Genomic DNA, 12,220 nt, shown 5'->3' with positions numbered 1-12,220 from the left:
CGATGAGATGAGCATCCTGTGTGCACATTTCCATAAAGTTCTAGACATGGGACTGTGGCCCAAATGGCATACATGTTTACTTCTTTTTATATTTTCCCAAATTGTTCTAGGGAAAGATTAGATCAGAAATGCTGTCTGCTGCAATGAAGCATTGTGCTTCTGGACTCTGACTGCCTGGGTTTTAATCCCTTTTCTGCTTCTCCTTAAAGGTAGGACCTTAACCTATCTGCGCCTAGTTTCCTTATCTGTAGAATGGGGATAACAAAAGTACCAACTTCTTAGGATTGTTGTGAGAGTTACATTAGTCTTATACATGTAAGCAGTGGTTTCCGACTGGGGGTGACTTTACCCCTTCAGCAGACATTTGGTGATGTCTGGAGACATTTTTGGTTGTCATAACTGCGGTGTGGTGGCACTAACATCTGATGAGAAAAGACCAGAGAGGCTGTTAAATATTCGACAATGCACAGGGCAGCTCCCCTCCAACAACAAAGAAGGATCCAGTTCCAAATGTCAACAGTGCTGAGGTTGAGAAACCCCGGTGTAAAGGGCCTGGCCCAGAAGCTCTCATCAGTGTTGGCTGTGACTATTTACACTCCCACCAGCAGAGCACAAGAATGTTCGTTTCCCTGTACTTTGGCCAAGTCTTTCAAATCCGGGTTAATTTTGATGGGGGGATCATTGTATGCTGGTACATTTCTAAGCCATCAGTGGAACCTTTCCTTATTCCTTCATGGGCCTGACTACATGGGATTGATTAGCCTCCATTCTGGCCATGGGTTTCCAGGGAACTGGCTGACAGTTGGGTCCAGCTAAGGAAACTTTGACCTTGTGAGCAAGAACTTCGGAGTTCCTGGGATTACCTGTGTCTGTGTTTGTCTCTGAATATCTCAGATGCAGGAACATGTTGTGGGTAAAGTGTGGATTTTGAAGTCAGATCTGGATTCAGATCCCAACCCTACTGCTTCCTAGTTGTGAAGACAAATTACTTCTCTAAACCCCAGGTATCCTCATCTGTAAAATAGGATTATTGTGAGGATCAAATAAGATAATATAGCTCCATGCCGGGTTCTTAGTCAACGTTCAAAAACAGCAGGTACGATTTATTCAGTGATTACGACACTCAGGCCCTTTGCTAAGACTTTCCACATAGGTTTTCAGCTTGATGGCAACTCCTGTTCATCCGAATAAGGTCAAGACTCCATGTCTGTCTGTCGAGGTACAAGGGAAAGCCACTTGCTGAGCTCTCAGTCTGCATTCCACAACTGTTTGCTGAGCATTACCATGTGCCAGACCAGATGCTGGGCGCAGGCAGAGAGACAGGGCTGCTAAACTCTCTCCCATTCGTATGAAAGAGGTAAACAAATAAAAGACACAAACAAAATGTCAGGGGAAAAGACCAGACATATTAGCCTTTCACTATACCTGTAAATGGGTTAATTTCCTTTATTAAAGCAAAAACAGCAAGAAGACAAGTGAAAAAGCAGAAGAAGAAAGTTTAGTTATGTGTTACTTTTTTTAATGTGTTATTTATAAGGGAACTAAAACAAGCCACGGAAAGAAATAATCTCTAATGAAACAGCTCTATATTTATACATGATTGCATTGTATTTCAAATGAATAACAAACCACACTGAAGGGGGCGGGGGCTGGGGGAGAACTAACCCGAGTGAAAAAAACCTTTTTTTTGAGAGAGAGATAGAGAGAGACAGAGTGTGTGAGCGGGGGAGAGGGAGAGAGAATCTGAAGCAGGCTCCATGGCGCCTGACGCCAGGCTCTATCCCATGACCTTCAGGTCATGACCTGAGCCAAAACCAAGAGTCGGATGCTCAACCGACTAAGCCGCCCAGGAGGCCCCTGGGTAAGTTGAATATAGAACTTCAATCTATACTCTCAGTCTGAAGATAAAAAGAGTTGTGTGCTTGTTTCGAGAGCACATATACTAAAATTGGACGACACAGAGAAGATCAGCACGGCCCCTGAGCAAGGGTAACACACAAATTCGTGGAGAAAAAAAAAGATTAAGGGGTGCCCGGCAGGCTCAGTTCATAGAGCATACAACTCTTTTTTTTTTTTAATGTTTGTTTATTTTTTGAGATAGAGAGACAGAGAGAGAGAGAGAGACAGAGCACGAGCGGGGGAGGGGCAGAGAGAGAGGGAGACACAGAATCGGAAGCAGGCTCCAGGCTCTGAGTCAGCAGCACAGAGCCTGACGCGGGGCTCGAACTCACAGACCGCGAGATCATGACCTGAGCTGAAGTCAGACACTTAACGGACTGAGCCACCCAGGCGCCCCTAGAGCATGCAACTCTTCATCTCAGGGTTGTGAGTTCAAGTCCCACACTGGGCATGGAGTTTACTTAAAAAAAAAAAATTACAAAATTGCAAATAAATATTGAAAACTCTACCTAATAGGCTTGTTTTTCATAGTGGCATGGATTAGCAATTCTAATCCGTGTGTATTGGAGGATTGAGTGAAAGATGAAATACACTGAGGCTATTGAGAGCCAGGTTTCTCACTGATATGGAAGGGACACAAGTATGGCCTGGGGAAGGCCAGGAAGGACTGGAGGTGCAGCATGAACTCTTGGATTTGTATTTCGGTCTACTTCCTAGTCCTGTCCACTGAGAGGACCTAGAAACATGAGTGCACCTAGTGCCCAGCTCCTTGCTTCTGAATACCATCCTCTACTGGAGGAACCAGGGCTCCATGGAGAAATGGCTGATTTCTTTTTTTTTTTTTAATTTTTTTTAACATTTATTTATTTTTGAGAGAGAGAGAGAGAGAGTAAGAGCACGAGCAGGGGAGGGGCAGAGAGAGGGAGGCAGAGGATCCAAAGCAGGCTCCTCACTGTCAGCACAGAGCCTGATGCGGGGCTCGAACTCACAAATTGCAAGATCATGACCTGAGCAGAAATTGGATGCTTAACTGACTGAGCCACCAAAGTGGCTGGTTTCTGGGCTAGGCCAGCAGGAGTATAAGATGAGCCTGGAGCATCTTTTTGGCCTCGAAAGTAAGCAAGTACTCGATGAATAGGAGAGACACAGCAAAAGGCCATAGCAGCCAGCTTGCATGAGATCTTCCTGGCCAAATCTGGAACAGTTAGGTTATCAAGTAAATAATGATAGTAATGAATTATAACTCATCGAATAAGATCCGAGTTCGTGGGTCCGTCATCCATATAATATATGCACACGTACTAAAAGCTCTTCTTTACGGTAGAACGCTAATAACAATAGCAATTTTAAGTCACAATTTTGCAGTCATCAGAGTAATAATTGATATAGATAGGAATCATCAAGATTGAAACAAGGATGAAACTTGATGAGAAGTAAGATATCTGTATAGTCTTTAAATTTTCTTTTTATGTTTATTCATTTTAGAGAGAGACACACAGAGTGTGAGCGGGGGAGAAGCAGAGAGAGACACATACACAGAATCTGAAGCAGGCTCTAGGCTCTGAGCTGTCAGCACAGAGCCCGATGCAGGACTCGAATGCACGAATCGCGAGATCGTGACATGAGCCGAAGTCAGTCACTCAACCAACTGAGTCACCCAGGTGCCCCAAATATCTATATAGTCTTAAAGTACTCCCCTAGAAATTATTTATGAACAATGAAGAGAAAATAGTAATTGTATAGGAGATATAACTGGGAGCCACATGCTTTAACCAAGTGACCAAAATAACTATCACCAGTAATGGGGCGACTTGACATCAAGTGCTCCTTTTTCTTTTCTTTGCTTTTTTTTTTTTTTTAAGATGTTATTTTTTTAAGTAATCTCCACACCTGACATTGGGCTCGAACTCACAACCCGGAGATCAAGAGTCACATGCTTTACCAACTGAGCCAGCCAGGCACCCCAGCAAGTGCTTCTTAATAGGATGCACTGAGAAAGACAATTATCATTTCTGTGATATCCCTGCCCTAAATGCATAGCCTGATCTAATCATGAAGAAATATCCAACAAATGAAAAGTGAGGAATATTCCATAGAATAAATGACCTGTACTCCTCAAAAATGGCAATGTCATGAAAGGCAAAAAGGCTGAGGGACTGTTCCCAGGTTGGAGGAGACCAAAGAGACGTGATGATTAGATGTGATCTATTATTCTGGATTGGATCATGAACCAGAAAACAAATTGCCCTGAAATCGCCTCATTGGGAAGGTTCGCCAAATTTGCATAAGACCTGTAGATTAGATATCATGTTATGTCAAGGCTAAATGTCCTGATTTTGCTAATTGCACTGTGGTTATGTGCATGCCTATGTTGTCAGGAAATATACACTAAAGTATTTAGGAGGAAAGGGGCATCATATCTGCAACTTACCCTCAATGGGTCAGAAGAAAGATATACCTAGAGAGAGAGAGTGATAAAGTAATAGTCACGAATGTGAACAACCAGCGAACCTAGGGCAAGAGTGTGTGCAAATCCTTTGTGCTAGTCTTGTAACTTAGAACTTTGACATTATTTCAAAGTAAAAATTTGAAGAGAAAAAAAGAAAGAAAAAGTCTGTTTGGATTCTTTTCTTTAAAGAAGGTATTTTCCCTCAAGACACTTATTCGTGTGGTTGCCTCTTCAGCAAGCCTAAACCCTTGTTTAATGATTTCAGTAAACATCCCAGTCTCAAAAGCGAACTGTGATTTGCTTATGAGGTCCTCATTCCCCAGCCATGCAACACAGGTTGCACTTTCAGAGTATCAACCCTTCCGGTCAGGTTAATTAACAATATCCACTGAATGACTGGGTGTTCTCTGGATTGTGCAATTACCGTGCAATCTCTGAGTCCCCAGTGCTCATCCCTGAGCCTGGCCAGAGCAGGTGCTCAGGGTAAAGGTTGTGAAATTGAAAGACTGAATTATCTGATTGCCTTTAGGGGAATAGCAAGAATTAAGACTGAGAAGGTATGGAGAGGAACCCCATGGGCGTCTGGCGGGGGGGGGGGGGGGGCAGGGACTCTTATGCGTGTCCGGACCCTGGACAAGAAAACTTTGGACACAGCAGTGCCTGAAAGCCTCCATCCTGTGTCTTGTTGATGAGGGAATTGTCTTGGAATGGGCAATCAGGAGAGAGAGCAGGGGCCACTCATGACTAATCCCATCAGCGCGGTCAGAGGGGAGCAGGATGACAGCCTTGGTAAACTGCGCTGCAGGGGTCATTGGAAGTTTACCAGTCCCCTCTGGTTTGTTAAACTCACTGGTGGCAAAGGCTGAGAGGTCTCTGGGCTGCTCTTCTGATCTTGATTTGGTTTTGGTTTTCAATTTGACTTTCCAAACTGCCTTGAATCCTCGTGCTTCGGCTCTTAAAGATGCTCAGAGTGATGAAGCTGAAGGTGGGTGTGTTTGGAAATGAGTGGCCATGGAAGAGACTGGGGAGGCCAGTGGAGGCCTTGAATGTCAACCCTGGAGTGTGGTTTGATCTTCAGAGCAATAGGAAGAGCCACGGAGCAGTGATAGATTTTCATCTTAGGAGATTCACTCTAGCAGCCGAAGCTGAAGATCAGAGAGTGGGAAAAGACGAGAAGCAGAAAGATCAGTGTGGAGGCCACCACACAAATCTGGGCAAAAACTAGAGCGAGAAGTATTTTGAGACCTTGCTCTGTAAGAGGAATGGTAAGATGTAGCATACATAACACCACCCTAACTTTTCATTCTCATGGCAGACATTGCTAATCACTCGGTGTTCTCCCTTACACAGCCTAGGTGGGCTGCTCCCATAGACAGCCATTACCAATCAATCTGAGAAGGCACACTGGATGAAAGAAATTTGCCCTCTGGGCTCTGTTATATAAGGCAAGGAGAAGTCCTCAGTTTTGAGAATATGCTTACAGTTGCTACTTTGGGTCTGCCCCAACCTGAGGCTCAGGAAGTACGACCAAAGTGATGCCCTAAGTCAGTCTTTGAGGCCCCTTACCGGAATTGTGCCTCGCCTTGCTGTATGCCCTCTGTGTCCCCACTTAGAGCTTTTCCACATCCGTGATCTTATTTCAACCTCACAACATTCCTGGAAGGTCAAGGTTGTCATCCCCATTTTACAGATGAGGAAACTGAGGTTAAGAAACTTCAAGTAGAGGGCTCAAGTTCCACAGGTGGTAGGTGGCAGAGCCGGGGTTCAAACAGGGCCGTCTCGTTCCAAAATCCCTGGCTCCTTCCACGTAAGCTTGTCTCGGCTGCAGCAGCTGCTTGCATCTGTCAGGGCCTCAAGCAGAAAAGCCAGAACAGGTTGGGGCTGACATCTTGGCAACAGTGACTTTCCCTCTCAAAAAATCCTTGGCTTAAAAAGACCTGGGAAACTTGACTTTTGAGTCAGCCTCATCTAATCCGCTCTGCGCTGAGCCATGGAGAAGGAAGGTTCTGGCCCCTGGGTAGGGGTGGAGGGGGATCGCTGAGGGGGTGCAGCACAGATGGTGAGGGGCGGAGGCCTCTTGCTGTGGAAGAGAATAAGGTTTCTGTCCTTGCACAGTCGGAATGAGGGCCCTGGAGCCAAGCAGCCAGGGCCAGGGCGGGGCCAGCCAACCTTTGGCACGTGAAATGCCACCCCGTACTCATGGCAGATAATTCTCGGTAATAATTCATCCCCCCCTGGCAGGCATGCATCCTGAAAGCCCTGTCTGTCCCTCCCTCATGGGGTCCCTGCTGGAATGTGGGGGGTCAAGGGGCTGGTCCCAGACGTGGGCAGAGTTCAGACTGGGCTGGGTAGGCGGGGCAGCGTCTGGGCACCGCCTGGGGGCAGAGGGAGCCTTTGTGCTCTGTGCCCTGGAACCCCACCCCCCAGCTGCAGCCGCCCCAGAGGGGAGAAATGGCCGATGCGCCCGGCTGAGGCCTGCTCTCTCCGTTCCCTCTTCTAGGGCAGCCAGGGCAGAGGGTGCTAACTTGGGTGCAACCTGGCATCTGACAGATCCACCCCATTGCGCTCAGGGGGCTCTTTTGTGAGTGGCAGGAGGGTGAGGGCCTCGTGTCTCCTGCGGAGCTTTTATTTTATTTTTTAAAATTTTTATTCGTTTATTTTGAGAGAGAGAGAGAGAGAGAGAGAGAGCAGGGGAGGGGCAGAGAGAGAAAGAATCCCAAGCAGGCTCCATGCTGCCAGCACAGAGCCTGACACAGGGCTCGAACCCAGGAACCGAGAGATTATGACCTGAGTCGAAATCAAGAGTGGGACGCTTAACCCGCTGAGCCACCCAGGCACCCCTCCTGTGGAACTTTTAAAACACACTGAATCTCAGTCCTCGACCCCAGATACTATGGTATATTGTGTGGGGGTACCTGGGCATGGGCCCCTTTAAAACTCCCTGGCGGTTCTGAAGTGAGCTGAGGCTGGTGCCTATTTTGAGAAGGTAGCACCACAAGCCCGGCCACCACCAGCTGTGTGACCTTGAACACGTGAGGTGGCAGTTGGCGGCTCAGTTTCCTCATTTGTGAAATACAAACAGCCGTAGTACTGACTTTGTGGGGTCCCTGGAAAGACTGAAGGAGATAGTGCCGTATAGACTGAGCACCACCCCCAGCACGGAGCACACACTCGGATGTTTAGCTCCTGTGGGTGGTTAGCTATTTTTATTATTTCTTCCTTTCCACGCCAGCCAGGGGGAGATTTTAAGAGCTTGCAGCCAGGGAGAAAGTGGAAAGGGCAGAGAGAGGTCCCCTCCAAGGACATCATTAGAGTGACCAGGGGAGGCTCTGCTTTGACGTGGAGGCGGGTTGGGAGGCATTGGTCCCTCCATGGCTCCAGGAGGAGCCCACGCTCCTTAGCAAAGCACGCGGAGCCCCTCTGGGCTGCCCGGGGTTGGAGCACCAGGCGCACTCGCGTGGGGGTTGTTGCCTCTGGCTCCCCCGCCTCCCAGCAAGCTCTCAAGGGCAGAGATAAGACTTGCTCAGCTGGGTGCCCCTGAGGCCAGCACACAGGTGTCAGTCATGCTGGATAGCCCACGGGGCATGGCGTGGAGAGCTGGCAGACCCTCTGAGCAGGGCTTTGACTGGTCACAAGGGCAACAGGAGCTGCCACTTCCCGAGTGCCCACAGTGTGCTGGGCATCGTGATTAGGGCTGACAAAATCACACTAAGCTTGCCACTGCTCCCTCTGGCAGGAGCTGCCGTCGACCATGCCCAGGAGGGTCAGAAATCAGTCAGTTCTGCGCGCCCCCCCCCCCCCCCCCCCCCCCCCCGGGGGGCACAAAACCCCCCCTTTTCCCCCCCCCCCCCCCCCCCCCAGCCCACTGAACTCTACAGCCTCTGGCCTCTGTTGGCCACCCAGCTGCCTTGAACCCTGAATTGGGGCCCAGAGCCGACTGCCTGTCACGCGCAGCACCACAGCCCTATGGCTTTCTTGGCTGCCTGAGTGCCTGGCTGTGGAGCAGAGCAGAGAGTTTAGAAGATGGGTTTTCTCATTTTCGTCCGACTGCAGGATGGAGGGAGTCCCTGGGAATATCCTGTCTGCTTTCCAACCTTAATGATCCGAGATTGCATTCCAGAGATTTCTGTGTGGAACCTGACTTATGCTGCACAAATAAATGAAAGATGCACGACCTCTCCAGTGGCCACATATCTGGATCCTTGTTGAGCAGACTCTGTATGAACTTGCCCAAGGTTCTGACACAGATCACTGTGATCTGTGATTTGCGGCCATTTGTTGGGGGGTCTCCTGAGTGCCGGTGACATGGCGGGAACAGGTTCTGCGTCCATGGAGCTCTGATCCCAGTGAGGGGAGACAGACCCTCAGCAAGTAAACTAATAGAAATGCCAACTAGTGAAGAGACAAGAGAGCATGTGATTGGGGCCAACTTCAGACCCAGCCTTGAGGGATGGCTTCCCTGGGAAGGTGACATTTCAGCTGAGACCTGAATGCCCAGGAGCAGGTGCCAGTGTAGCAGGCAGAGGGAACAGCTGACACAGGGGCCGGAGAAGATGGGGACAGTGGAGGGAACAGGCAGGGCTGGGGCTGGGAAAGGCCACCATCCAGATTACCCAAAGCCCTGCCATGTTCGGCCTGCAGCGGCGTCTACAGGGTGAGAGGGACATGACCCATCAGCCCCCGCTGTGGCGGGAGTGGCACCGTGCTTCTGGCTGGCTGTCCTGTGGGGAGTGGGATCCTTGTTATTGCCAGGGGCCACAGGGACAGTGCCCAGCTCTGCGGAGGCTGGGGAGGGAAGGCCTAGCTGAATATGTGTGTCTGTGTCTGTGTGTCTGCGTGTGTGTGTTTGGGGGAAGTTGGTCTAAATCCAAGTCACCATCAGTGGTTTGACAGCTCCTTGGAGGTATCTAAGTCACCAGGTGAAGTGCCTTTGAATCAGATGGGAGAATCTATTCCCTCCCGTCCCATCCCTCTGATTACATCAAGGTCAATGTTCACTTGCTGTTGGTTTGCCCTTTATGCCCCCTGACATTTCCTAATCTTGCTTTTTACACAAAGAGCGACTGGACTGGGGCTCACAGGCACAGCATCTACCAGAAGACAATAGTGCTGTTCATTGTCAGTGTCCCATCCCAGCCACCTTGCATGATGGGTCACTGACTTTCTTTTTACTATTATAATATTCCTCCTTTAAAAAATTATTTTTTTTTGTTTTTCCTAACAGCTTATTAAACTTCCCTTTGAAATAAAATTATTTTAGGAAAAAGAATGAAATCATCTGAAAGGGAAATAGTAAACCATTCTGAAGATGGTCAAGGGGGGATGGTGAAAGTCACTAAAGTCTGTACACGAGTGACTCAAGTTTGGAAAACATGGAACTAAGATGCTTCAGGCCCACCTTCCCAGTTTCAGAATGCTCTTTTCCCCAGGAAAGCATTTCTTTTTGTTATTAAATGTCTGTGTTACAATAAGGAAGCAGACCATAGCATTTAGTTAAGACTTGCAAACGCAGCTTTTGATCATGTATTTATTTATTTAGTTATATGCCACCTTGTTGTACAAAAGGTATTGTGGCAGCTTACAAAAATAGATAAAATACAATAAAGTAAAAAATAAACAGATCGGGGTAAAGATTAAAGCAGAAAGCTAGACTGAAGTCAGAGTCAAGTAGTTGACTCAGTACAATTGTTAAAAGTAATCTCAAATTTGACTTTGAGGTTCCCAGCGGCCAAAGCAAAAAAGAAAACACGACTCGTTACAAGATTCCTAACAGTTAGTTTGGGGCCTTGGTACAAAACAGACCTGGTGCAAATCTTGACTCTACTACTTGACAGACTCACGACCCTGAGCAGGTTGCTTAACGTTTCTGAACTTGAGGTTCATCACCTGTAACGGGGAAAAGTAGTGCCAACCTTGGGGGTTCTTAGTTGCATCGGGAATAATGCGTGTCAAGGTACCTTCTAGCTCTAGGAGGGTGCTGCTTGGGTCCTCAGCCGCCCTTAGTCCTCACTAAGCTGAAAGTTTTCAGCCACAAAAGGGAGTTGACATCTGTCCCCTCTGTCAGTCCCTACCCTGGCCAAGCATGCAGCATATAAGGGGTAGAGCCAGATCCCAACCCAGGGCTCCCTCACTCCTACCCAGGCTCCCTGATAATGCTATCTGGTGCTGTGTGTTCCTGTCACCGGAGTGGCCTCCAATGGTGTCAGGGAGAAAATGCTTTGGAACACATGGGCTTTCGGGAACACTCAAATCATTCCCAGGAAAACCCCAGCCTCACTTTTAGGGCTGCCCTGTGAGGCAGAGGCCCCCTTCTCTCCTCCGTAGACACAGCAGATTAAATGTCAAGGCCCAGAAATCTCTAGGGGGGAGTCAAAGGCGGCAGCCAAAGCCCCTTCACGGGCTCAGAACACCGGAGACAGCTTCCTTTGCCTTCACAGCCAAGGTCAGTAAGAAACACTGACCCTCTCCAGTCCAGGTCCTCTCTTATTTGAAGTACTGTTGCCAAATGTAATAAAGCCCACAACAAAAACCTGTCCCTGCCTCCCATCAGCAACAGAACAAATTCCACTTGTCTCAGAATTTTCTTTTCTCTGTTAATTTATATATGACTCTGTTCCAAATGTGACTGGAGAGGGTTCTTGGCTTGGCGTTCAAGGTTCTTTACAAGCTGACCCCATCCTCCTTCTTGGGTCTCCAGTGTGGATGCAGTTTGTGGCCTGGTCGCACAGAGTAAAAGCCATCACTTCTGGAGCTACCCCTAGAGTGTCATGCATTTGGCCAACAGCATGTACTGACCAGCCCTGAAACCCCGATCTGCCACAGACTAAGCTGCTGTGTGACCTAGGGTGAGTCCCTTCACCTCAGTTTTCCTCGTCCGTAAAATGGGCACATTCTGAGTATATACCTTGCCCTGTGGGGAAGGTGAAAGAATGCGCACATGGCATGCCGGGCACACTTGATGCTCAGTCAGTGGTGATGGTTAGATGACCTGAATTTGAGACCCGGCCTTTCACTTAACTGCTTACATGACAAGTGACTCGTCTGGGTTCTAGTTCGACTATCTGTGAAGCGAGGAAAATAACTCTATCATCACCTAACCCCCACACAAAGGCCTGAACACAGAAGGGACTTAGTGAATGTTTGGAGGCTGCAGCCAGCATCATCTCCCCCGGAAAACAATCTTGCTTGTCTTTTAACTTTCCCAAACCAGTCCTCTGTAACTTTCCTTTTTCTCAGACTAATGAGCAAGAGGAGTCTGAACACTTTTCGCATGGTTAGGCTGTGATATCATGAAAGACACAGTCTTGTAAAACCCACACCCAGGGCCAAGGGAAACGCAGCCCCCTGAAGAGACTGTTGAGTGCAGCCCGCCGTCGATTGGGTGGGGGAGGCTGGATGTGTCCACCACTATGAGTCAGGCCTTGCTTGGCTGGCTCTCATCATTCCCCTTTATTTTAGGGGTGAGTTAGAGCTTAAACAAAACATCACCTGACAATGCCTGACAGAAATGTCTTCTGCACAAAATGCATTTCCTTACACTCTTGGGTATGCAGCTGAATTTTCTAACATGGCACCTGGGCGTTCAAATATACAGATATTCAGGAGCTGGCATGGGAACAGAATGAGGGGAGCAGGGTCGGGGGTGGTGCAGGGATCAGCAGTAAATACTCTCTAAAGGTGTTGGGATGGATTGGGTGCCCGATAGTCTATGGCCTTCCCAGGCAGAGCTGCCTCCAAACCGGGAGAATAAAGGGTATAGACAAAGCCCTTCTGGAAGATCAGCTGTGTCCTGTTCCCCAGTGTGGTCCCGAGCCACTCTCTAAACCTCTCTGGGCATATTTCTCCTTTGGTGAAACAGGGAGTGGGACTGGT

General features: G+C 48.4%; 1 non-coding gene across 1 annotated transcript; it reads left to right on the top strand.

Moving 5' to 3' along the window:
* Positions 1-1,918: 1,918 nt before the first annotated feature.
* On the top strand, positions 1,919-2,024 carry LOC125927988 (U6 spliceosomal RNA). Its single transcript, XR_007459521.1, has one exon. It is a non-coding gene; the product is annotated as a U6 spliceosomal RNA (small nuclear RNA).
* The last annotated feature ends 10,196 nt before the right edge of the window (positions 2,025-12,220 follow it).

The sequence above is a fragment of the Panthera uncia genome, chromosome D4 (assembly GCF_023721935.1).
Source record: "Panthera uncia isolate 11264 chromosome D4, Puncia_PCG_1.0, whole genome shotgun sequence".
Classification (NCBI taxonomy): Eukaryota; Metazoa; Chordata; class Mammalia; order Carnivora; family Felidae; genus Panthera; species Panthera uncia.
Note: the sequence above shows the minus strand (reverse complement) of the source record. Positions and strands in the feature narration are given on the sequence as shown.